We start from the raw sequence: 23,218 nt of genomic DNA on the forward strand, positions 1-23,218 counted from the left end.
ATAATCTAAAAGTCTTTTTAAACTCTATTTTTGATTACACTCCTAGTGGACACCTGTTGTGGCGTCTGCCCAGTGCACAGATTCCCTTGTCTGCCTCCCCCCATCACACTGGTGGACTGTTGGTAGCTCATTTTATATGACATAATCACATAGGCCCTGGTCACAGACGGTTAGACTCGGACTCAAACTGGACCAATCAGAATCTGCTTCCAGGGACTAGTAAAATATGATTGACATGGTCTCTCTTGCCAGCTGGATCTATAACTTTTAAGCTCAAAAACTATTTGTACTGGCCGATGTTAAGAGGAAACACTCATTCATCTATAGAACCTCCATACCTCCATACCTCTGCAGGAAGGGCCAAATAGGAAGCCCCATACACTTTGGGGTATGTAATATTGTGATCTACAATATGAAATATATATTTGTTTTTCATACTCATTTCTGGCACAGAGCTTCTAAGATTCTTGGAATTTCTTAAGTGGTGAGAGCAATAAAGGTGCTTTGACATTCCTAACAAACCCCTTTTAACCATAACTGAATTTATGCTGATGAGGTAACTTTTGAAAAGCACCTAAAGATGGTGGCTGGTTGCCAGGGGAACCAACCATGTGATTGGAAGGTTGGGACTTCAGCCCCATTCCCTGATCTCCCAGAGGGAAGGGAGCTAGAGGTTAAATCATGGAGAATGGTCAAATGATTTAATCAATTGTGCCTATGTAATGAAGCCTCTATAAAAAACCAGAAGGAAAGGATTCAGAGAACTTCTGAATTGGTGAATATGTGGAGATTTGGGGAGAGTGTCACGCCTAGACAGGGCATGGAAGATCTGTACCCTTTTCTCCATACTTTGTTCTATGCATCTGTTCTACCTGGCTATTCCTGAGTTTTTATAATAAACTGCTAATCTTAGTTTTCTCTTTTCAGTAAAATGGCTATAATAATGACTTCCTTCTAGGGTTGTTCTAAGAATTACTAAGTAATGTTGAAAAACCATGCTGAATAAAGGCTACCTGAAGTCGAATCTGAATAGCCTAAAATAACCATTTTGACAATCCCTATTAAGTTTGAAAACTGTGCCTAAATGCAATCTCATGCAGAAGCCTAAAATGCATAAAAGTGGAGCTGTTTTTGTTGAAATGAGGGACAGGGTGAGAATAGGGAATTCTAGGAGCACAACTAGCTTAGACTGGATGTGCCAGCACAATTTCTAGGGCTTGGCCCAGAACAGCTTGAAACCACTGAGCTATAAGCCATTTTATCCTTGATCTTTTCTATGTATGACCTACCTATCAATTGAAACCATTTACCTAAAAATTATACTTTAGTGCTTCATAAACATGTTTTCACAAGAGGAAGGCTTAACATTTATTCCTTGGCTATCATCCATGGTTACTAAGTGAAAGCTGGTCATGTGTTAGGTTTTTGGTATTTTTGAAAAACTTTTATAGACGGTAATATATTTAAGTTTTCCTTCCATAAACTTTGAAACAATCAATCTTTAGAGATTAGTACTTGGAAACGTTTGTCTCTTTTGAATGGTTGTACTTCCTTTAGTTGGATGATCATTATATAATATATTATGCTTTGTTTTTTGCCTTGCCGGCAAAATTTATACTAGCTGCTCTTGGCCTTTTTTTTCATGCTATGACTGTCTTAATATCTCCTTTCTGGGATTATGATATTTTATCCTGATAATTTTAATAGCATATATATTATTGTGAACACCTTCAGTTCCTTTTGGCAATAGAAGATATCTGGATAAAAATTACTATGATCTAAATAATAGTGTGTAACTAATTGTAGACCAACTCTAATTCAATTTTGTTAGATATTTACATTTTTAACTATTTGCACGTTTAAATTTCCAGCAAGTGAAACTACTGCTACATTCTTCTTTTACTGCCTTCAATTGACTCATTGAGTCAATTGTATACCCTTAGAAACTGCAGAAATCTCAGTGTCCTTGTCAAAAGTGCTACACCTGGTCAGTCAACAAAATGACCTTTTGATGAGAGAAGAGAATGGGAACAGGTTAGATCTATTCTGTTCACTTTGGAGTGATGTTATTTTATTTTAGAATATTTGAAAAACAGGTTCTAGTTTTGTAATGCCTAATGTTCATTTCAGAAAAAGAGCAAATGTTAACTTTTAGGACAAAGTGCCAATAAGCAACACCCAAAATATATTGTTTTATTATTGAATCATTTAGAAACTATACTTCTCCTGACAATTTGCTGCTAACCTACAGTACACCATAACACAAATTAGTAGTATTCTAGAATAAGTTTATATGAATCTATCTTTTGATAGATTTATGTAAAATGATACATTTTAAAAAATAAGATTATATGACAGATAGCTTTAATTTAATCCGATTGTCGTGTAACCATTACTCTAAACCCATTTCCCCACCAAAAACATTCATAACAAAACCAAAAAAAGAAGTCTAAAACTTTTAAAGAGATGGGCACTGAGTTTTGAATTTTAAGTCCAAGAGAAAAAAAATAAACAAAAATTAAGTTTGACAAAGAGAGGCATCTAGGAGAAAATTTCAACACCTAAGAACAGATTGGATGATAAAAACTGACATTAGTAATGGATTGTGACCCAGCAGCATATTGTGGCACAATAAAAATAATGAGCTTAACACTTCCCTGAATAAATAAAGAAAAAATATTTTGCTTTCAGTGGGAAAGCAGAGGAGAAAACTTGACCTTTTGTATTTATTTGAGTAAATGTATATTTGGCACATTTCCAAAAAGACTTTGGATGGAAGAAAAGAACTACAAAAAGGCCTATGTTTAAATATCATGGTTGTGACATCCACTGACAAACACCAGGCCGTTCAGCCTGTCACTCTCCCAGCTGAGAACAACAAAGCAGAGACCTGAAGGAAGAGTGGCATGTCCGTAGGAACGCGCAATTTTCTGGCTTTTGTCACTGTGTCACACATTGTGTTTCTTTTAAAATTTGCTTTTATATTTTATACAAACCTCTCACGGATCTGGGGCCGGTGACAAGCAGTCTAGAATATACAAAATAAAAACAAAGTGGTGAAATTCTAAAATGTATCCTTTACTCAATCATATTAGGTGACGGGAGACATGTCAGTGTAGGCAGCATGCTAACGGTGCTGTTAGGGAGGCAGAGCAGAGCCCAAGACTCTAACCTTTAATCAGCTATACTTGCACGTTTTTGATCTGTCCCAAGTCAGAGCTGAATTTTTACAGTTTACCTCTATCTCAATATTTCTAGCCATCATCAACTAGAAAAAGAGTGAGAAACAATAGGAAAAGGGTTGCAAAAAAAATTGCAGCATCAAAAACTGTGTTTGGTCATTTTGGCAAGTGTTTTTCCAAATATTCTAAGCAAGATCGTCTGACCCAGAGCAGCATAACTTTGTTACCAAACATCAAAGGGTAGAAGTGTCTGCTCTGGTAATAACATCAACCATCACTGAAACACTTTTCAGATTTGATCCTTCTAATGCTCCTTCTCTAGCATAAAAACACAAATCCATCTAATAAGTACGAGCCTCAGAACATCTCTGGAATTTTTTGGAAAGAGGAGATCTCTTGCTGCTGGGTTTGCTGAACTGTTGGATATAAGCCTGGATCTGCTGGTCACTATTTTTGCCAGTACATGGGAGAAACCAATCTGCATATCTAGCTTAGAGTGCTGTGTACACAGTCAGTGCTTAATAGATACCTGACGGAATTTTCTTGGACTTTGACCTGGGAAACTGAATTAGCCCTCTATGACCTAAGGGCCTCAGTTAAACAACTCACTTGCAATAACCCACTATATTGGCAAGTGACAGAAGCAGACTCAAACTTACTTAGAGCATTTACTCTCTCGTGGTTTCTGAAAATCTCAGAGAGTTGCAGCCAGAGACCAGATCCGGGTCATCAGATGCTGTTATCAGCAACCTCTATTTTTGTATCTTTTAGTTCTTCTTTCCTGTGTTTCCCTCTTTATCGGATAGGTTCAGGATGAGCTCTCTCATAGGGGACACCCAACAGCAAAACCACATGGGGGAAGCCTGGGGCAAGAAGCTGGCTTCTGGGTGCCACTGACCACCATGCACTGTAGGTGCTGGACAGCAAAGATGCCACAAGTGCCGCAGGAGCTGAGGCCCTCAGCTACAGAGTCCCTGGCTGGGAGGGCAGGGTGGCTGTAGGAAGCTGCTTGCTGCTGAGTGCTGCTGACTGCCGTGTCCTATGGAAGCTGACCACTGGAGATGCTGTGAGCACGGCCTACGCCTGCGGCCGGAGAAGCCACCAATGCGGCAGGAACCTGCTGAGCGAGTCTTCCGGAACCAGGAAGCAAAACTTGTTCTCCTGACACGTCTCTCCAGCAGCCTGTCATAAAGCTTCAGGGTCAGCTGTCAGAGGGAATTATTTAAAGGGCCCATATTCATTTCCACAGAGCAGGAAAACAAGGTGAATCTGGAGCTGAGAGGCAAGAAGTAGATAACCATCACAGAGGCACTGCAAAGCCGCATTTTGACTTCGGTGCTATAACATTATCTAAAGTGTGCACATCTTTCATTTTCTTTGTTTTCCAAGTTTCTTTTCTTGTATGATAGTGAGGGTAAACATATATTTCCACTCCTCGGGCAGTGTATCAGTGATTCCAAGCATCCCTTGACTAGCAGGGAAGGAAGAACTAGTGAGAGGCAGCATGGGTGGATTTCAGAGACAGGGATCAAGATTCAGACAATTTTTATTTTATATAGTAGTTTGCTCAACCATCCAAGGGAAGTGATTCATACTTTGCCATTAGAAAAACTGATCCTCAGAAGGTTAATAACCTTTGCCATGTATTTACCTCAGCACATGGTGATGGCTTATTATTATATATTTAGTTTGGGAACATTAAAACAATGATTCATAAACTTCTAAAAATGTGTTTTAAGGATAACTTATAAGCTTATCTTAAGTGAACAACTGATTAATTTTCATAAACTGAACCCACTTGTGTAATTCTCAGGGTTTCATAAACAATTAAGGTGCCAGAAACTACTCTGAGAATCTGAAGAAAGTTGAGGTTTCTTGTTCTTGAATGTGCACAGACACAAAAAATTTAGCTTGAAATGGCTGTGTTTTTACAAAACCTTAGACAAGATCCCCTACACAAAACACAAAATGAGTTTCTCCCTCTTATTGGAATAGAACAATTTCTCACTACATTTAGTTTATTAGTTCAAAGAAGAGGGAAAAAAATATTAAAGTATAAATCTCCCATGACTTTTTGAATCACTAAATAACTTATGTGTGTTTTACATCTTAATTGACAATGTATATTAAATAATAAATTGGTACTAATTATATTGCCTTGATTAAAAAAGTAATGGCTTTTATTGATGTTTTTAAATGATAAATCTATAGATATATTTTCAGTTGAACACAAATTTCTCTTGGAAGATAGTTGAAGAAGTACCTTAATTTTTCTATACTGGATTTTTTTCCTCTTTCAATTCCAGTTTAAACAGCAATGTATTAATCATGATATTCTTTGGAAGAGGCTAATCACAGGTAGAAATGGTAACATTCTTGAGACTACATTTATGTTTTAAATTCTTCAATTGCTTGGATGCAATCGGACATTTCCAATTCAAGAAAGCATAGTTCGTTCATTAATCATAAACACAGATGCTATTAACTGGAAGTCATTACTTTGACCACCAGATGGAGCCAGTATTGTTTCAGAAATGCAGTGAGTGGATCCTGACATTTTCACTTTTTCCCACTATTTCTCAATGTAGAAGTTTAAAATTTGCTTTTGAACTTGATCAGGGACTTCAGAACTACTATTATTGATTGAATATATTCTTGTTAACTAATAGCTGTTCCCATTATTTCCTATAAGCAAATACCTAAATTTCTTATGTGAAAAATGAAGGGATTGTTTTAGGTGACTTTTATGTCTCTTCCCAATTTAGAATTCTATTATACATGCTGGAAATGTTTTAAAAGTACCATTCAAAGTGCATTATGCTACTCAGAAGTCATTCTTTGATATTTTGTTGTTTTTGATATTCTTAATTTTGACAGTCAGAACTATGTTACATATGAGAATTTAAGGCATACTTTAGGGAATAAAATGGAGTAAAACAGAGGTGAGATACAAAAGACTCTTAATGTTATCCATTATGAAAGTCCATTGAATGTCAATACAATGGAAACGTCTCCATAATGTGGAGAGACTCAGTCCAAGAGAATACAAGTTATATATTATATAGATGTTGGTTTCTGCTGCACCTTTGCTCTTCTTTCCTACCTTTTGTGCATAAGAAATATCTGTATTCCAAGACATTGATTTGTATAGTTTTTTTTTTTTTCTTCAAGTTCCAACTTCACTAATCTTCTGTTCACATGCTCTGGCCAAATCAACGTTGGTGCCAAATATGAAGTTGCTGGTGAAAAGGAAAACTGGAACTGAGAGAAGAAGAAATTCCCCCAGAGTAGCAGAAAAGAGTTAATCAAAATGAGGCCAAGGTATCATCTTAGGAAGATTGTGTGTGTGCTGGTGACCAGGTGGTGAAAGAGCTCAGCAACCTTTCAAAGCCAGTAACTCTGGGGAACGGAATTCACACAATTAGCCTAAGCGTGTAGTGTGAGAATGGATTTGACAACACGTGTAAGGCAAGAACATGAAGTTGTAATTGATTTCACTGATAAGAGGCCAGAAGGGAAGCTGCAGGTGAACAATAGGAGAAGTTGAATGTTTGATGTTATATAAACTTAATGGGCACAGTTTGGAAACAGCATGTGGTTTCCAGGTTACTGTCAATTACAATTTAAAAATAAGGAATGGTGGCTGTTGCTAAGATGGTATCTAAATTGAATTGGTGATGATTAGGCTAATGGAATATAAAATCTGTTTGGGGAGGCACATTCTCCAAATGTGAAATTGGGATATAAGCAAGGATGAAAAGGAATAAGGAATAAGAATACAAACTCAGGGGTGTTTCTGTGAGTTCTAATCCTTATGCTGTCCCGTCCAAGCCGGATTAACTCAACTCAAGGCTTGTGTTATCTCATCTGGAAAATGGAATAAAAGCAATAGTATTGCAAATGGTTGTTGTTAGGATTAACTGAGATGATATGTAACCATAGTGCTCAATTTGTGATACCTGTTTATTAAGCTAATGACTATAATATCTCTAGGCTATTTGTTCCAGGAAATATTTGGATGATACTGAACAGCAAAGGACACCTCAGAGAAGGAAACAGGTTTTGCCAAAGGACTAAGTGCCTCAGTATGGCAGGAAAAAGTGTTCTGTTCAGGGAATAGAAGTCCTCTGGGGAAATACTGAGGAGAATAGCTGCTGCCCTCCAGGACCTGTATTTACTAAATGAATTGCCTGTGGGTCTACATTCCTGTTCTTGTTTAGTAGCAGGGATCCTTCAGAAATGTTGCTGAAAAATCTGGAAGGAGTGGACAAGAGTCCTTCCCTCTGTACCCCTCTAAAGCTTTGTAACTTGAGAAACGGTCTAATTCTTAAAAGGGCATTTCACTGGTAAGGACATTTGATTTACAGAAGAAAAAGAGATATGCAAATGTAATAATCTGCCAGAAATATAATTCTGCTAAAAGCAAAATGTCTGAAAATTCTTGACTTTTCCATGAGGACATTTTCATTGTTCTGCAGATCGAAGAAATCATTCAATGATTGGAAAGTTCCAATTTAATTTATGAACAGATGTGGTGCTATGGATAGCAAGCAATTAGATGACAAGGGATGGGTCTTGGCACTGTGGGACCCCAGCAACTCCAGCAATGAAGAAGGACATGTGAGCCTGGCCCAAGGTAACAGGCCCCTTACTACAGTGGGATATAGGCTGATCGAAAATAATTTCTCAGGGGCTTAAGACTATAGAGTATGTCAATCTGGTTTGAAGTCATTCTTTTAAGAAATGTAAGGGAGCAGCAATTTATGGTGTTTTATTGGAAAAACTAAAGTAAACTTATATCTTAAAAAATATATTTTTTCTAGCACCATATGAAAAGTGGCTAAAAGAAGCAGCAGTGCATGTGTATACCGTGACATACTCCTGTGCTTAAATCTGGTCTTACACTTATTTCCACAGAGAAGCGCTAGGATTCCTAGGAGAGCATGATTCTATCATGAGCAATGCAAAATTCAAAATGAACAAAGAAGCTCTTATTCTTGCTGGAAAGCAAGCAACCTTTTTCAAGGATGATGGGGGTAGTGCTAAAGAATAAGGGACAACTTAATGACACTCCTTTTGGCCAAGTTCTAACAACTTGATCAGAATTAGAGGAAATCTGTATTTTTTTTAAATATCCTTGAAAATTCAAGAAAAGTTGATATAGAGGGCACAATAACTCCAATAGAAAAGAAAGGAAAATACGGCGGTGTGTATTTATTTTATTGATTTTAATAAGGAAAGGAATACTTATAGATGGGTATATAGGTGTGCTATTAAATTTATCTTTATAAAGTATAGATATGCACTTCTTTGTAATAAAAGCTTTTTTTTAAATTTTGATTCCAGTATAGTGAACGTACAGTATTATAACATGTAAGCATTATATTCGTTTCACCATATAATTGTGGGTTTATTTCTGGGTTTTATATTCTCTTCTATTGATCTGTGTATCTGTTTTTATGCCAGTACTATACTGTTTCAATTACTACAGCTCTGTAATATAACTTAAAGGCTCCAGTTTTGTTTTTCTTCTTCAAGATTTCTTTGGCTGTTTGGGGTCTTTTGTGGTTCCCTACAAATTTTAGGATTGTTTGTTCTAGTTTTATGAAAAATGCTGTTGGTATTTTGATAGGGATTGCATTAAATCTGTAGATTGCTTTGGGTAGTATGGACATTTTAACAATATTTGTTCTTCCAATCTAGAGCATGGACTGTCTTTCAATTTGTGTATCATTTTCAATTTCTTTCATCAGCGTTTTATAGTTTTCAGAATATAGGTCGTTCACCCCTTTTGTTAAGTGTATTCTTAGGTTTTTTTTATTATTTTTGGTGCAATAGTAAATGGGATTTTTTTCTTAATTTCTCTTTCTACTGCTTCATTATTAGTGCATAGAAATCCTGTGATCCTACTAAATGCAGTTCTAGTAGTTTTTTGGTGGAGCCTTTCAAGTTTTCTATATATATTATCATGTCATCTGCAAATAGTGGAAGTTTTACTTCTTCCTTACCAATTTGGATGCCTTTTATTCTTTTGATTGTCTGATTGCTGTGGCTAGGACTTCCAGTACTATGGTGAATAAAAGTGATGACAGTGGACATCTTTGTCTTGTTCCTGACCTTACAGGAAAAGCTCTCAGTTATTCCCCATTGAGTATGATGTTCTATATGGTCTTTATTATAAGTTTTTCATATATAGCCTTTATTATGTTGAGGTATATTCCCTCTAAACCTACTTTGTTGAGAATTTTTATCATGAATGGATCTTCTACTTTGTCAAATGTTTTTTCTACATCTATTGAAATGATCATATGGTTTTTATCCTTTCTCTTATTGATGTGATGTATCACATTGGTTGACTTATGAATATTGAACCACCCTTGCCTACCTGGAATGAATCTCACTGGATTGTAGTGAATGACTTTTTTTAATGTGTTGTTGGATTCAGTTTGCTAATATTTTGTAGAGGATTTTTGCATCTGTGTTCATCAGAGATATTGGCCTGTAGTTCTCTTTTTCTCTGGTGTCTTTATCTGGTTTTGGTATCAGGGTAATGCTAGCCTCATAGAATGAATTTGGAAGCTTTCCTTCCTTTTTTATTTTTTGACGTAATTTGAGCAGAATAGGTATTAACTCTTCTTCAGTGTGTGGTGGAATTCCTCTGTGAAGCTGTCTGGTCCTAGACTTTTGTTTTTTGGGAGTTTTATGATTACTGATTCAATTTCATTGCTGGTAATTATTCTGTTCAAGTTTTCTTTTTCTTCCTGATTCAGTTTGGGAGGTTATATGTTTCTGGAAACTTATCCATTTCTTCTAGGTTGTCCAATTTTTGGCATATAATTTTTCTCATAATAATCCCTTACAATTGTTTGTATTTCTATGGTGTCGGTTGTTATTTCTCCTCTATCACTTGTTATTTTGTTTGAGTCCTCTCTCTTTTTTTAAGAGTCAGGGTAGAGTTTTATGAGGACAGGAGAAAAAAAAAGAGAGGGAAGCAAACCGGAAGAGACTCTTAACTATAGAGAACAAACCTGAGTGTTGATGGAAGGAGGTGGGAGGGGGATGGGCTCAGTGGGTGATGGGCATTAAGGAGGGCTTTTGTTGTGATTAGCACTGGGTGTTCTATGTAAGTGATGAATCACTAAATTCTGTACCTGAAACCCATTTTACAATATATGTTAACTAACTGGGAATTAAATAAGAAATTGAAATATAATAAAAAAAAAAGAGTGTGAGTAAGGGTTTATCAATTTTATGGATTTTTTTCACTTTATTTTATCTTTTTATTATGTTATGTTAGTCACCATACAGTACATCATTAGTTTTTTTCTTCATGAGTTCTTTTTTTTATTATGTTATGTTAATCACCATACATTACATCATTAGTTTTTGATGTAGTGTTCCATGATTCATTGTTTGCATATAACACCCAGTGCTCCATGCAGAACGTGCCCTCTTTAATACCCATCACCAGGCTAACCCATCCCCCCACCTGCCTCTCCTCTAGAACCCTCAGTTTGTTTTTGAGAGTCCATAGTCTCTTATGGTTCGTCTTCCCCTCCGATTTCCCCCCCTTCATTCCCCTCCTGCTATCTTCTTCCTTTTTTTTTTTTTAACATATAATGTATTATTTGTTTCAGAGGTACAGGTCTGTGATTCAACAGTCTTAATCTTTTCAGAAAACCAGCTTCTGGTTTCATTGATGTTCTATTTTTTTTTTTTTTTTTAGTTTCTATATCATTTATTTCTGTTCAAATCTTTATTATTTCCAAACTTCTGCTGGTTTGGGGTTCTGTTTGTTCTTGTTTTTCTAGCTCCTTTAGGTGTGTAAAGTTAGGTTGTTAATTTGAGATTTTTCTTGCTTCATGAGGTAGATGTGTATTGCTATAAACCTTCTTAGAACCACTTTTGCTGCATAACAAAGCTTTTGGACCATTGTGTTTTCATTTTCATTTTTTTCTATGTATTTTTTTTTATTTAGTGTTTGATTTTTTTCGTTGACCCATTCATTGTTTAGTAGCATGTTATTTAACCTCCATGTATCTGTGGTCTTTCCAGATTTTTTCTTGTGGTTGATTTCTAGTTTCATAGTGTGTGGTAAAAAAAATGCATGGTATGACTTTGATCTTTCTGAATTTGTTGAGACTTGTTTTGTGGCCTAATATGAGATCTATTCTGGAGAATGTTCCATGTGCCCTTGAACAGATGCTATTTTAGGATGGAATGTTCTGAATGTATCTGTTAGATCCATCTGGTCCAGTGTATCTCTTAAAGCCACTGTTTCCTTGTTGATTTTTTTGTTTGGGTGATTTGTCCATTGATGTAAGTGGGGTGTTAAAGTCCCCTATTATTATTGTATTACTATCAATTACTTCCTTTATGTTTGTGATTAGCTGCTTTATGTATTTGGGTGCTCCCAATTTGGGCACATAGATATTTACAATTGTTTTATCTTCTTGTTGGATTTTGTCTCCTTTATTATTATATAGTGTCCTTCTTTGTCTCTTGTTACAGTCTTGTTTTAAAGTGTATTTTGTCCAATGTAAGTATTGCTACTCTGATTTTCTTTTGGTATCCATTTGCATGAGAAATTTTTCTCCATCCCCTCACTTTCAATCTGCATGTGTCTTTAGGTCTGAAATGGGTCTCTTGTAGGCAGTATATAGATGGGTCTTACTTTTTTATCCATTCTGTCATCCTATGCTCCTATGATTGGAGCATTTAATCCAATTATATTCAGAGTAATTATTGACAGATATGTATTTATTGCCATTTTGTTACTTGCGGTTTTATTTGTAGTTTTTCTCTGATCCTTTCTTCTCTTGCTCTCTTTCACTGTTTGCTGACTTTCTTTTGTGATATACTTGGATTCCTTTCTCTTTATTCTTTGCAAATGTATTACCAGTGTGATTAGTGGGTATTATTAGATTTGTATAACATCTTATGCATGTAACAGTCTATATTAAATTGATGGTCACTTAAGTTTGAACTCATTCTTTACTCCTCCCTTCCCCACATTTTAGGTATATGGTGTCATATTTTACATCCTTTTATTTTATGAATCACTTGACTGATTTTTATAGATATAGTTATTTTTACTACTTTTGTGTTTCCTACTTTCATACTCTTATTTATGATCTTTCCTTTCTACTCAGAGTCCCCTTTAACATTTCTTTCAGGGCTGGTTTACTGGTCATGAACTCCTTTAACTTTTGTTTGTCTGAGAAACTCTTTATCTCTCCTTCTATTCTGAATGATAGCTTTGCTGGATAGAGTATTCTTGGCTGCAGATTTTTTCCTTTCAACACTGGAATATAGCATACCACTCTCTTCTGGCCTGCAAACTTTCTGCTGAAAAATCAGCTGATAGCCTTATGGAATTTCCCTTGTATGTAACTGTCTTCCTTTCTCTTGCTGCTTAAAAAAAAATAGCTCTTATCACTACTCTTTGCCATTTTAATTACTACATGTCTTGGTGTGAACCTCCTCGGGTTGATTTTGTTGGGGGTTCTCTGTGCCTTTTGGATCTGGATATCTGTTTCTTTCCCCAGATTTGGGAAGTTTTTACCTATTATTTCTTTTTTTAAAAAGATTTTATTTATTTATTTGACAGAGAGAGACACAGCAAGAGAGGAAACATAAGCAGGGGGAGTGGGAGAGGGAGAAGCAGGCTTCCCGCCGAGCAGGGAGTCCGATGTGAGGCTCGATCCCAGGACCCGGGAATCATGACCTGAGCCAAAGGCAGACGCTTAACGACTGAGCCACCCAGGTGCCCCATACCTATTATTTCTTAAAATAAATTTCCTGTGCCCTTTTTTTCTCTTCTCCTTCTGGGATCCCTAAAATGTGAATGTTTTTATGTTTGATAGAGTTGCTGAGTCCCCTAAGTCTATTCTCATTTTACATTTTTTTCCCTCTCACCTGCTCATTTGATTACTTTCCATACTCTGTCTTCCAGGTCACTAATTTGTTCCTCTCCTTCCTGCACCCTGCTGTGTATTCCATCTAGTGTATTTTCACTTTCATTTATTGTGTTCTTCATCTCTGATTTGTTCTTTTTTATTTCTTTTTTAAGGATCTCACTGATGTCCTCCATTCTTTTCTCGAGTACACTGAGTATCTTTATATCATTACTTCAAATTTTATATCAGACACATCACTTTTATCCATTTTGCTTAGGTCTCTTACTGTGGTTTTGTCCTGTTCTTTCATTTCAGACATATTCCTCTGTCTCTTCATTTTGTTTAGCTTTTTGTATCTGTTTCTGTGTATTAGGAAAGTCAGCTAAATCTCCTGCTCTTGAAAGCAATGGTTTTATGAAGAAGTAGGTGATGGGTATTAAGGAGGGCATGTGTGGTGATGAGCACTGGGTATTATATGCAACTGATGAATTGTTGAACACTACACCAAAAACTAATGATGTACTATATGCTGGCTAATTGAACATAATAATAAAAAAAGAAAAGAAAAGGTCTTTTTTTTGTTTGCTGTGCAGTGTCCCCTGTTCCCCAGAACCTGGTGCTTCAGGAGGTGTCTCCTCTGTGAGTCCAGTTGTGTACAGAGATTCTCTTTGCCTGTTGTGGGTAGTGCTTGGTCCTCAGCTGGGGTGGGGTACAGTTTTAACAAGGGACCCACTGGTCTGCTTGTGAAATGAGACCTGCTGCTGCCACTGCCTCCAGGATCGGGACCATGCAGGACACTCAATTTTAACAAGGTGTGTCTCGGCTTCTGCAGTGCCTGCCACCATTGCTGCCACCAGGACCAAGGCCCCACAAAATGTGTGTGTGTGGGTAGATGTGGTGTTGGCAAGATTTATGCAGGTGTTCTGCCGGGGGGCGGGGCATGCACAGTGCAGGGACTGAGGCAAGCATGACTAGAAATGCCACATCTGCCAATGCTGGGTGTGTGTGGGGGGGTGAGGCTTGGTGTAAACAAGTTTGGTAGGGAATGTTGGCTCTGCACTCGTTCCTGCAGGTGGCTGTGTGTTTATGCTGGGGGTGGCAGAGGGAAATGGGACCTGCCAGCTCCTTTGCTCCTGAGAGAATCTCCCTCTGGGCAGGCTCTGAGATGAGTAAATGGGTCTCCCTCCCATATGGCCCAGGTGTTTTTCAAACTGCTGCTTCTATAGTGTATTTCTGTGGGCTGTCTGTTGTGCTGTCTCTTTAGGGGCAGGACTCAGCTTCCTTTTGCCCTCTGGTCTTTCCCAGAGCTGAGCCTACAGATTTTTTAAATTCTAGACTTTATGTCCCTCTGGTTGTAAGAACTCACAATATTTGACCCATCTTGTTTTCAAAGCCAGATGTTATGGGGATTCATCTTCCCCGTGTAGGCTGTCCCATGTGATAGTGTGTTTCTTGCCCGTCTCCATGCCTGCAGCTTCCTCCCACTCCCTACTGTGTCTCTGCCCTTCCTACCCTCTTCAATGTGACCTCTTCTCCGCCCTTAGTTGTGGAGTTTGTTCTGCCAGTTTTGGGGTCATTTTCTGGGTTACTTACACTGATATGAGTATTATCTAGTTTTATCCATGGGACGAGGTCAGGCCAAGTTAGGGTCCTCTTACTTTGCCATCTTCCCAGCCTATTTAGATATGCACTTTTATTCTGTGTAAGTAGGAAATGAGTAAGCCAAAAATGGGAAATGGGAAATGTAGGCACAGGACCAAGCATCTAGTGCTGGTGAGTATACTAAGGGGAATGTAGGCACAGGACCAAGCATCTAGTGCTGGTGAGTATACTAAGCAACCAGGTAGAATGGGGTTTAGCATGTATCAGAAGGGGGGTATCATGTAATTACCCAGGAGAAAAGAATAAACATTGGGGGTACTAGGATAATGGATTAACTAACAAGACATATGGGAATCAATAATAGGGCAAACTCTATGCCTTATATTTTGGAAGATGAAACCTCAATAGTTCCTCTAATAATATGATATATAACAAAGTGTATGTGAGCTTCTGATAATGCTAACAGACTAGGTCTATACAGCGTGATGATATAAATTATAATGAGATGGATTGCATTAACCATGCAAGAATTTAAAATCCATAAAAACGAGTAAGATGCCAGGTTGCAAAAAATGTAGGTGAAAGCATTGAAGTTAAAAAGTCTTAGTAACCTAAAAAATCAAGTTTAAGTATAAAAAGCAAAACAAGCAAAAAGGCTCAGACAGATGACTACTAGTTCAGATGTAACTTACTTTGGGGAAGCAATTAGATTCTTTAACTTCTGCCAAAAATCAATTGGTTGGTTATCCAAATCCTGGAACCTCAACTAATCTGAGGCATTATTTGGAGGAAGGGGGAAGTAGGTTAGGTTTCAAAAAATATATATATACAAAAGAAGGTATATAAATAATAATAAGAAAAATACAAAACAATGGAGAAATACTAGAAAAAATAAATCCAGGTCTTAATTCTTACAAAATTGGTGTTAAGTAAAAAAGTAAATTTTATACTCATTAGATTTGTACACATTTTGTTGTTTTTGGAGTTTAAAAATATTCAAAAGAAGTAGTCATAGTAAATTTGTAACTATTGTTTACATCATTTAAGAAATTTTAAAACAAACTGAGGGTTCTAGAGGGGAGGAGGGTGGGGGGATGGGTTAGCCTGGTGGTGGGTATTAAAGAGGGCACGTTCTCCATGGAGCACTGGGTGTTATATGCAAACAATGAATCATGGAACACTACATCAAAAACTAATGATGTAATGTATGATGATTAACATAACATAATAATAAAAAAAGACTTTAATCAACATTTAACTGTTTAACAAAATTTAATTTTCATAATTTTGTTAATTGGGTATAAGTTTAATATGTTGAACATTCAGTAAAAATGATGGTGGGTATTCCTTTCAAAGCACAAAATATCCTCCTAGATAATAACTAAATTAATCATTAAGTTACATTAATGAAATCATTAATTCAGTAATTTAATTCCAACACTAGGGAATGAAGACTATCAGGAGCAAAGTTGGTTTGTAGTGATCAGTGACCACCTGGTGTTCACAACAAGGGCTCAGATCTGAAGTGGACTTAGGGGGTGGGATCACCGGCAGAGACACTCAGCCCAGTGTTGTAATTTCTGCCATTGTTGGTCAGGATTGGTGAGAAGTGCTGTAAGATGGCAGCTTCCTTTCTAAAAAATCATTTCAAGCTCTTCCTGAAGATGTGTAACAGTGAGGGAAGACTTTCTACCCTTTCATGTTTTGTTTATTTCTTGGTTTTTACATTTCTGAACATGAAACATGGTTCTTATGGATAATATGTATAGGTTGAACTGGGGTGAGAAGCGAAGAGGCAAAGGCTAGTGCTCAGCCAGGGCCCTGTCACTATCTGCAGAATGAGTCTGCGTGACAGGATTTCAAGGTCCATTCCTGAAGCTGCCCTGTATTCTACACAAGCAGCTTTTCAATTCAAATTCTAAATTTAATGCTTGATCTGTCATCCTGACAAACACAGCATCATTACTCACTTTTCTGCCTTGGATTGCAAAGATTTTCAGCAGCTTGAATCAAGTAACATGGAAATTCTTTCTGTTTCTTCGCTATTATAATAACATTATTTTCATGAGAAAACCTTCAACTTCTCTTTCCTGAGCCCTCTGAGAAGGCAGACAAATGACTTTTTTTGTTCTTAATCCCCACAGCCTTATTCCCAAAATTTGCCCCACAAAACTAGTCTCAGAGTATTAAAATTATTTTTGTTCAAATAGTTTTGGAAACTACTAGATTAAACATGATTGAAGATATTATCTTTACTATAAAACTTTATTTGGCCAAGGAACCATTTTTAGGATAGCTACTTTTAAGTCCAGTGCTCTGCAGAGCATATCTTGGGAATTGCTATTTCCAGTGTCTTTCCCACTCCTAGTGCCTGGAAGTCTGGTTGAGGGCAAAGAGTAGATCAATAAATAATACAAATAAACAAACAAAAAGTTGAAAGTAAACAAGATCCATCATCACATGATAGTGAAAAATAGTCAAAGCAAAGCAAAACAAAATGAAACAAATTCCTGTCCACCAAAAAAAGCAACCAAATGGAAACAGCAACAAAAAAGTACACTAAGGCAGTGGGAAAACCTGGCTTCACAAGTGTTTCACTGCTTATGAACCATGTGCAGGCACTGGGGTCTAGACCATCCATGATCCTAGGTTCTTTGCCTGCCCAGCTAAACTAATAGTGCTTTGAAGGATTGTGTTGAGGGCTAAATGAGATTACACAATGTAAAGTTTCTAATATAGTGCCTATTACATTGTAAGTGTTCAATAACTAGTAGGTTTTCTTAGGATTTTAATACAATCATAATCCAAAATGTTCTTTTTTGATATGTTAAACATCCTTGAAAAAAATCAGACTTTCTCAGATTTTCCCACTATAGAGCACAACAAATGTCTCTAAATCTAGTTTGCTGGAATTAAAGTAGTGCAGTTGCCAAACTCTCCAAGATGTTTAGGTGAGTCCTAATTTTAAATGTTTATGTAATTTGATTAAAGAAAAACACTTGGTAAAGTCAGGATATGCTGAAGTGACTAATTGTTCAGAAGTGGCAGACTTTGGGGGGATACTCTACAGTACAAGTGTAAACCACTAAGAATTGATAGATCTCTCAGGTTTGTACTCACAGTAGGAGGGCTCAGAAAGACTCAAGCATGAAACTGGAATAACAACACTGTGTTGGCTAGATTACTAGATTCTTGGGAGTTTTTGGCTGGGGCAGTAGGCTGGAATACTAGATTCTTGGAGGTTTTCGGCTGGGGCAGCCTTCCTCTGAAAGTAAAAATGATAACACAGTAAATCATATTCTAAAGTTGGCTTGATGAGAGGGAATCATAAAAGGGAAGTGGCTCAGTTAATCTTTGACAAGTGAGGCAAGAATATGCAATGGGAAAAAGATAGTCTCTTCAACAAATGGTGTTGGGAAAACTGAAGAGTTACATGCAAAAGAAGGAAACTGGACCACTTCCTTACACCACACACAAAAATAAACTCAAAATGGATTAAGGACCTAAATGTGAGACCTGAAGCCATAAAAATCCTAGAAGAGAGCACAGGCAGTAACTTCTCTGACATTGGCTGTAACATCTTTCTAGATAAGTCTCGTGAAGTAAGGGAAACAAAAGCAAAAATAAACTATTGGGACTACATCAAAATAAAAAGCTTCTGCACAGCTAAGGAAACAACCAACAAAACTAAACAACAACCTACTGAATGGGAGAAGATATTTGCAAATGACATATTTGATAAAGGGTTAGTATCCAAGATACATAAAGAACTTATACAACTCAAAACCCAAAAAAACAAATAATCCAATTAAAAATAGATAGAAGAGGGCACGTATTGAATGGAGCACTGGATGTTATATGCAAACAATGAATCATGGAACACTACATCAAAAACTAATGATGTAATGTATGGTGATTAACATAACATAATAAAATTAAAACTAATGATGTAATGTATGGTAATTAACATAATAAAATAAAATTTAAACAAAACTCTTAAAAGTCTTTATTTTTAAATTGCTTTTAGCATTAAAAACAAATAGAAGACATGAAAAGATATTTCTCCAAAGAAGACATATGGATGGCCAATAAAAAGATGCTCAACATCACTCATCATCAGGGAAATGCAAATCAAAACCACAATGAGATATCACCTCACACCTGTCAGAATGGCTAGAACACAAGAAACAACAAGTATTGTCAAGGATGTGGAAAAATAGGAACCCTCGTACACTGTTGGTGGGGATGCAAACTGGTGCAACCACTCTGGAAAACAGTATGGAGGTTCCTCAAAGAGTTGAAAATAGAGCTACCCTACGATCCAGCAATTGCACTACTGGGTATTTACCCCAAAGATACAGATGTAGGGATCCGAAAGGGTACTTGCTCCCCAGTGTTTATAGCAGCAATGTCCACAATAGCCAAACTGTGGAAAGAGCCAAGATGTCCATCGGCAGATGAATGGATAAAGAAGAAGTGGTATATATACACAATGGAATATTATGCAGCCATCAAAAGGAATGAGATCTTGCCATTTGCAATGATGTGGATAGAACTGGAGGGTGTTATGCTGAGTGAAATAAGTCAATCGGAGAAAGACATGTATCATATGACCTCACTGCTATGAGGAATTCTTAATCTCAGGAAACAAACTGAGGGTTGCTGGAGTGGTGGGGGGTGGGAGGGATGGGGTGGCTGGGCGATAGACATTGGGGAGGGTATGTGCTATGGTGAGCGCTGTGAATTGTGCAAGACTGATGAATCACAGATCTGTACTTCTGAAACAAATAATGCAATATATGTTAAGAAAAAAAAAAGAAGAAGATAGCAGGAGGGGAAGAATAAAGGGGAGTAAGTCGGAGGGGGGACCAACCATGAGAGACGATGGACTCTGAAAATCAAACTGAGGGTTCTAGAGGGGAGGGGTGTCGGGGGATGGGTTAGCCTGGTGATGGGTATTAAAGAGGGCACATTCTGCGTGGAGCACTGGGTGTTATGCACAAACAATGAATCATGGAACACTACATCCAAAACTAATGATGTAATGTATGGTGATTAACATAACAATAAAAAATAAAAACAAAACAAAAATAAATAAATAAATAAAAAGAATATTACTCAGCCATAAAAATGAATGAAATCTTGCCATTTGCAACAACATGGATGAAATCTAGAGAGTATAAAGTTAGGTGAAATAAGCCAGTCAAAGAAAGACAAATACCATATGATTTCACTCATATGTGGAATTTAAGAAACAAAACAGATGAATGAAGGGGGGATAAAAAGAGACAAACCAAAAAAACAGACTCCTAACTATAGAAAAATAGATTGTTACAAGAGGGAAGGTCTGTTGGGGGTCGGGGATGGGAGAAATAGGTGAAGGGATTAAGAGTACACTGATCTTGATGGGGACTGAGTAATACATGGAATTGTTGAATCACTATATTGTACACCTACACTATATTGTACATCTAGACTATATTGTACACCTAACACTCTATTAACTACACTGGAATTAAAAAATAAAAATAAAAACTTAAAGGGAAATGGCTTATAATGGCCACTTGTTTGATGTCTCCCATGTATGACATGTTTTGCAAACAGTATCTCACTTAATTGTCTCATAATCATCCTGCTTAGTAGATGCCATTTGAGTCCCATTTTATAGAGGATGATACTGAGAAATAAAGTAAATTACCAAAGGAGACATGACTAGAATTGGGTGGAGGTGGGTTTTGAATTCAGTTGTTCAGGCCAAAAGCCTTGGAGTGCTTCTTGACAGCTAGCTGTCTCACACTCCACACCCAGTCTTTCAAGAAAACTTATTTGTTGCACCTTCAAAATATATCCAAAGTATGACTTCTTTTCTTTTAAAGATTTTATTTATTTATTTGTTAGAGAGAGAGAGAGAGCAAACTCGAAGAAGGGGTGGGGCAGGGGGGGGACAGAGGGAGAAGCACACTCCCCACTGAGCAGGGAGCCTAGCGTGGGGCTCGATTCCAGGATTCTAGGTTCACGACCTGAGCTGAAGGCAGACGCTTAACCAACTGAACCACCCAGGCATCCCTCCAAAGTATGACTTCTTACCACCTTCATTGCTACCATCCCAGACCCTGCCACCATCATCTCACACTTGCCCTGGTTGTCCTTACAGTGGCCTACAGTGATCTCCTTTTGACCTTCTCTCTCTTTCCCTTGTGTTCACTTAACTCCTGCCATCCTGGTCCCCTTAAAATTCCTCAGATGTGTCAGGAATGTTTCTATCTTCAGGCCATTGCTCTAGCTGTTCCCCTGCCTGACATGGTTTCCCCCAGATATCCATTTGGATACTCCCTCATCACCTTCGGTTCATTGCTCGAATATCACTTCTGAAGGAGGTCTCGCTGACCATGCAAATTAATATCATACCCTTTTCTTCCTCTAGAGCCCTCTCAATTCCTTATATCTTATGTTTTCTTTTTTGTAGCACTTACTGGGTTTCTAACATACTACATGATTTGCTTAGTTATTATGTTTAATGCTTATTGCCCTGTCTGTGACATTGGGCAGGGATCTTTGTGTGTTTGTTCATTGACACATCGTAAGTGTCTACAATTGTTGGGAACACAGTAGATGCTAAATAAATATTTGCATTATGAATGGTTTATCTAACTCTGAAGCCCATGATCCTTCCATTGTATGAACATCATCTCAAAACTGAGAATCCAGTAGGTCAGATTATCAATTCAAGGACACCCATTACCCAGAGACTTCTTAAAGATAAAATGCTAAGGTTTTCCTTCCTAATTTTGCTTCTATGGCTGATTAGTTCTTTTCTGACATAGTCTTCCTTTACATAGAGAAAAATCTTTTAATATGCAACAGCCAATGGTAGTGTTAAGGTGATTTTGGATATTTCTGTTTTCTGTTGAGAGTGATCTTAGAATTCCAGTTTTTGAGGAGAGGGACACATTTCATGGCACCCTATAAACTACCAATATATTAATGCCCATAAACCATTGAAATGTACCAAATTTCCAATATTGTACTCAAACTAAAGTTTCCTGACACAGAAGTAGCATCACATTTCTTTGTTAAAACTTTTGTCTAGGTTTTCAGTATTGTAAATATAGTTATTGTGCATGTTGATGACTCTTTTGCTTCTAGGGTTGTCTCTTTTCCTTGCACATTTTGAGCAGATGAGAAAACTACTGGTACCCAAAGCTTTAAGCTCTGAGAAAGTGGTTGTCTGCTCCAATCAGCTAGTGGCTCATTCAAGCAAAGAAGCAGGGACAAGGCAAGAAGAGGATCGTCTCCCCCAGGTTAACAGAAGAAAAGATCCAGCTGATTGGCTCTAGGAAGCTACAAGAGAAGGAACAGTCAGAAGTCTGACTAATCTCAACATAGCTAGCAGAAGTTACTCTTCAACCATGTTTTTATTTTCCCTCCTGTCTGCTTTGAGGATAAGGGAGGCAAAAGTCAGAAAAGCTATTAGGAAATAGTGACAATATTTAGGTGATTTCAGTAAAATAACTGATACTTCTTTTTTCCTGCCCTGTATATTCCTTCTTCCGGGGAAGAGCATGAGGATGTCACCCAGGTTGTCCTTCTCTTCCCACATGTGGTAGACAGATGTCATGAGCTGGTGAATCAGAGTATTCTCCTAGACACAGAAATTGGTTCAATTGTGGGTATATAAGTCTAGTAAAGAGAGCACCCATTTGGTGGGCTGATATAGACACTGGAAAGAGGGGTGTGGTGGCCTTTTCTCTGGAGTGCTGCTTATAAGGAGGATATACTATTGGTGGCCACCTTCTCTGATGCATGGAAGAGACCTGCCTAAGAATTAAGTTATCACTGAGGAAAGCAAAAGGAAGAGGGCAGAGAGAAGGAAAATATTATTACTTGAACTTCCAGATCCGGCTGTGACCCAAAACACAGCCCCTTAGATTTCCCAATTACCAGAGCCAAATAAATCCTCCCTCCACCTTTTTTTCAAGCTGGTTTGATTTGAGTTTTATTCCTCTTGCAAGTGAAAGAATCCTGACAGTGTTCCACAGTAGAATCACCTCATCATTTTGCATCTTACTGTATTTACAACTAGAATCCATGTACAAAACAATGACTCGATGCTCTGGAATAGTAAAGGAAAATCAGTTATGTGCAGGTGTCTTTTTTCCCTTTTCCCCTTCCTTCTTGCCTCTCTCCTCAGCCTTTGTCTTTTATTTCAAAAAGGCTTTAAACTAGCTGTTATCCATTATATAAAAAGGCAGAAAAGTAGATAGATATAAGAAGATACTCAGTGTCAGCGGTTATAACAACAGATTCTCTGATTATTCATTAGTTATCAGGAAAATTTAAAAAAAGCAGCATTCCCATTTCCCAAATGCCCTACAACCTAGTTAACAGATTTATTAGCAAATGGGGAAAGTCATTCCATAAAATCTTTTTGCCACTTTTCCACTTACTAGTTGTGTTATGTGATCAAATATTTAAACTTTCTGAGACTTAGTTTCCTTATCTGTAAATGAAAATTATGATATCTACCTGTAATGA

The 23,218-nt window shown here is 37.3% G+C and overlaps 1 long non-coding RNA gene across 2 annotated transcripts in view; it reads left to right on the forward strand.

The window, feature by feature from the left end:
* Positions 1 to 23,218, forward strand: part of LOC141374812 (uncharacterized) — a 138,548-nt gene that overhangs the window by 92,117 nt on the left and 23,213 nt on the right. The window contains exon 5 of one of the 2 annotated variants that reach the window (XR_012381947.1): positions 18,711 to 19,330. The exons of the other annotated variant lie outside the window; for it this stretch is intronic. This is a non-coding gene — a long non-coding RNA (uncharacterized lncRNA). Of the gene's footprint in view, positions 1 to 18,710; positions 19,331 to 23,218 lie in introns of those variants that run through there. 2 annotated transcript variants of the gene reach the window in all.

This window comes from Callorhinus ursinus, unplaced genomic scaffold (assembly GCF_003265705.2).
Source record: "Callorhinus ursinus isolate GAN/ISIS: 27379988/994484 unplaced genomic scaffold, GSC_fseal_2.0 scaffold22, whole genome shotgun sequence".
Classification (NCBI taxonomy): Eukaryota; Metazoa; Chordata; class Mammalia; order Carnivora; family Otariidae; genus Callorhinus; species Callorhinus ursinus.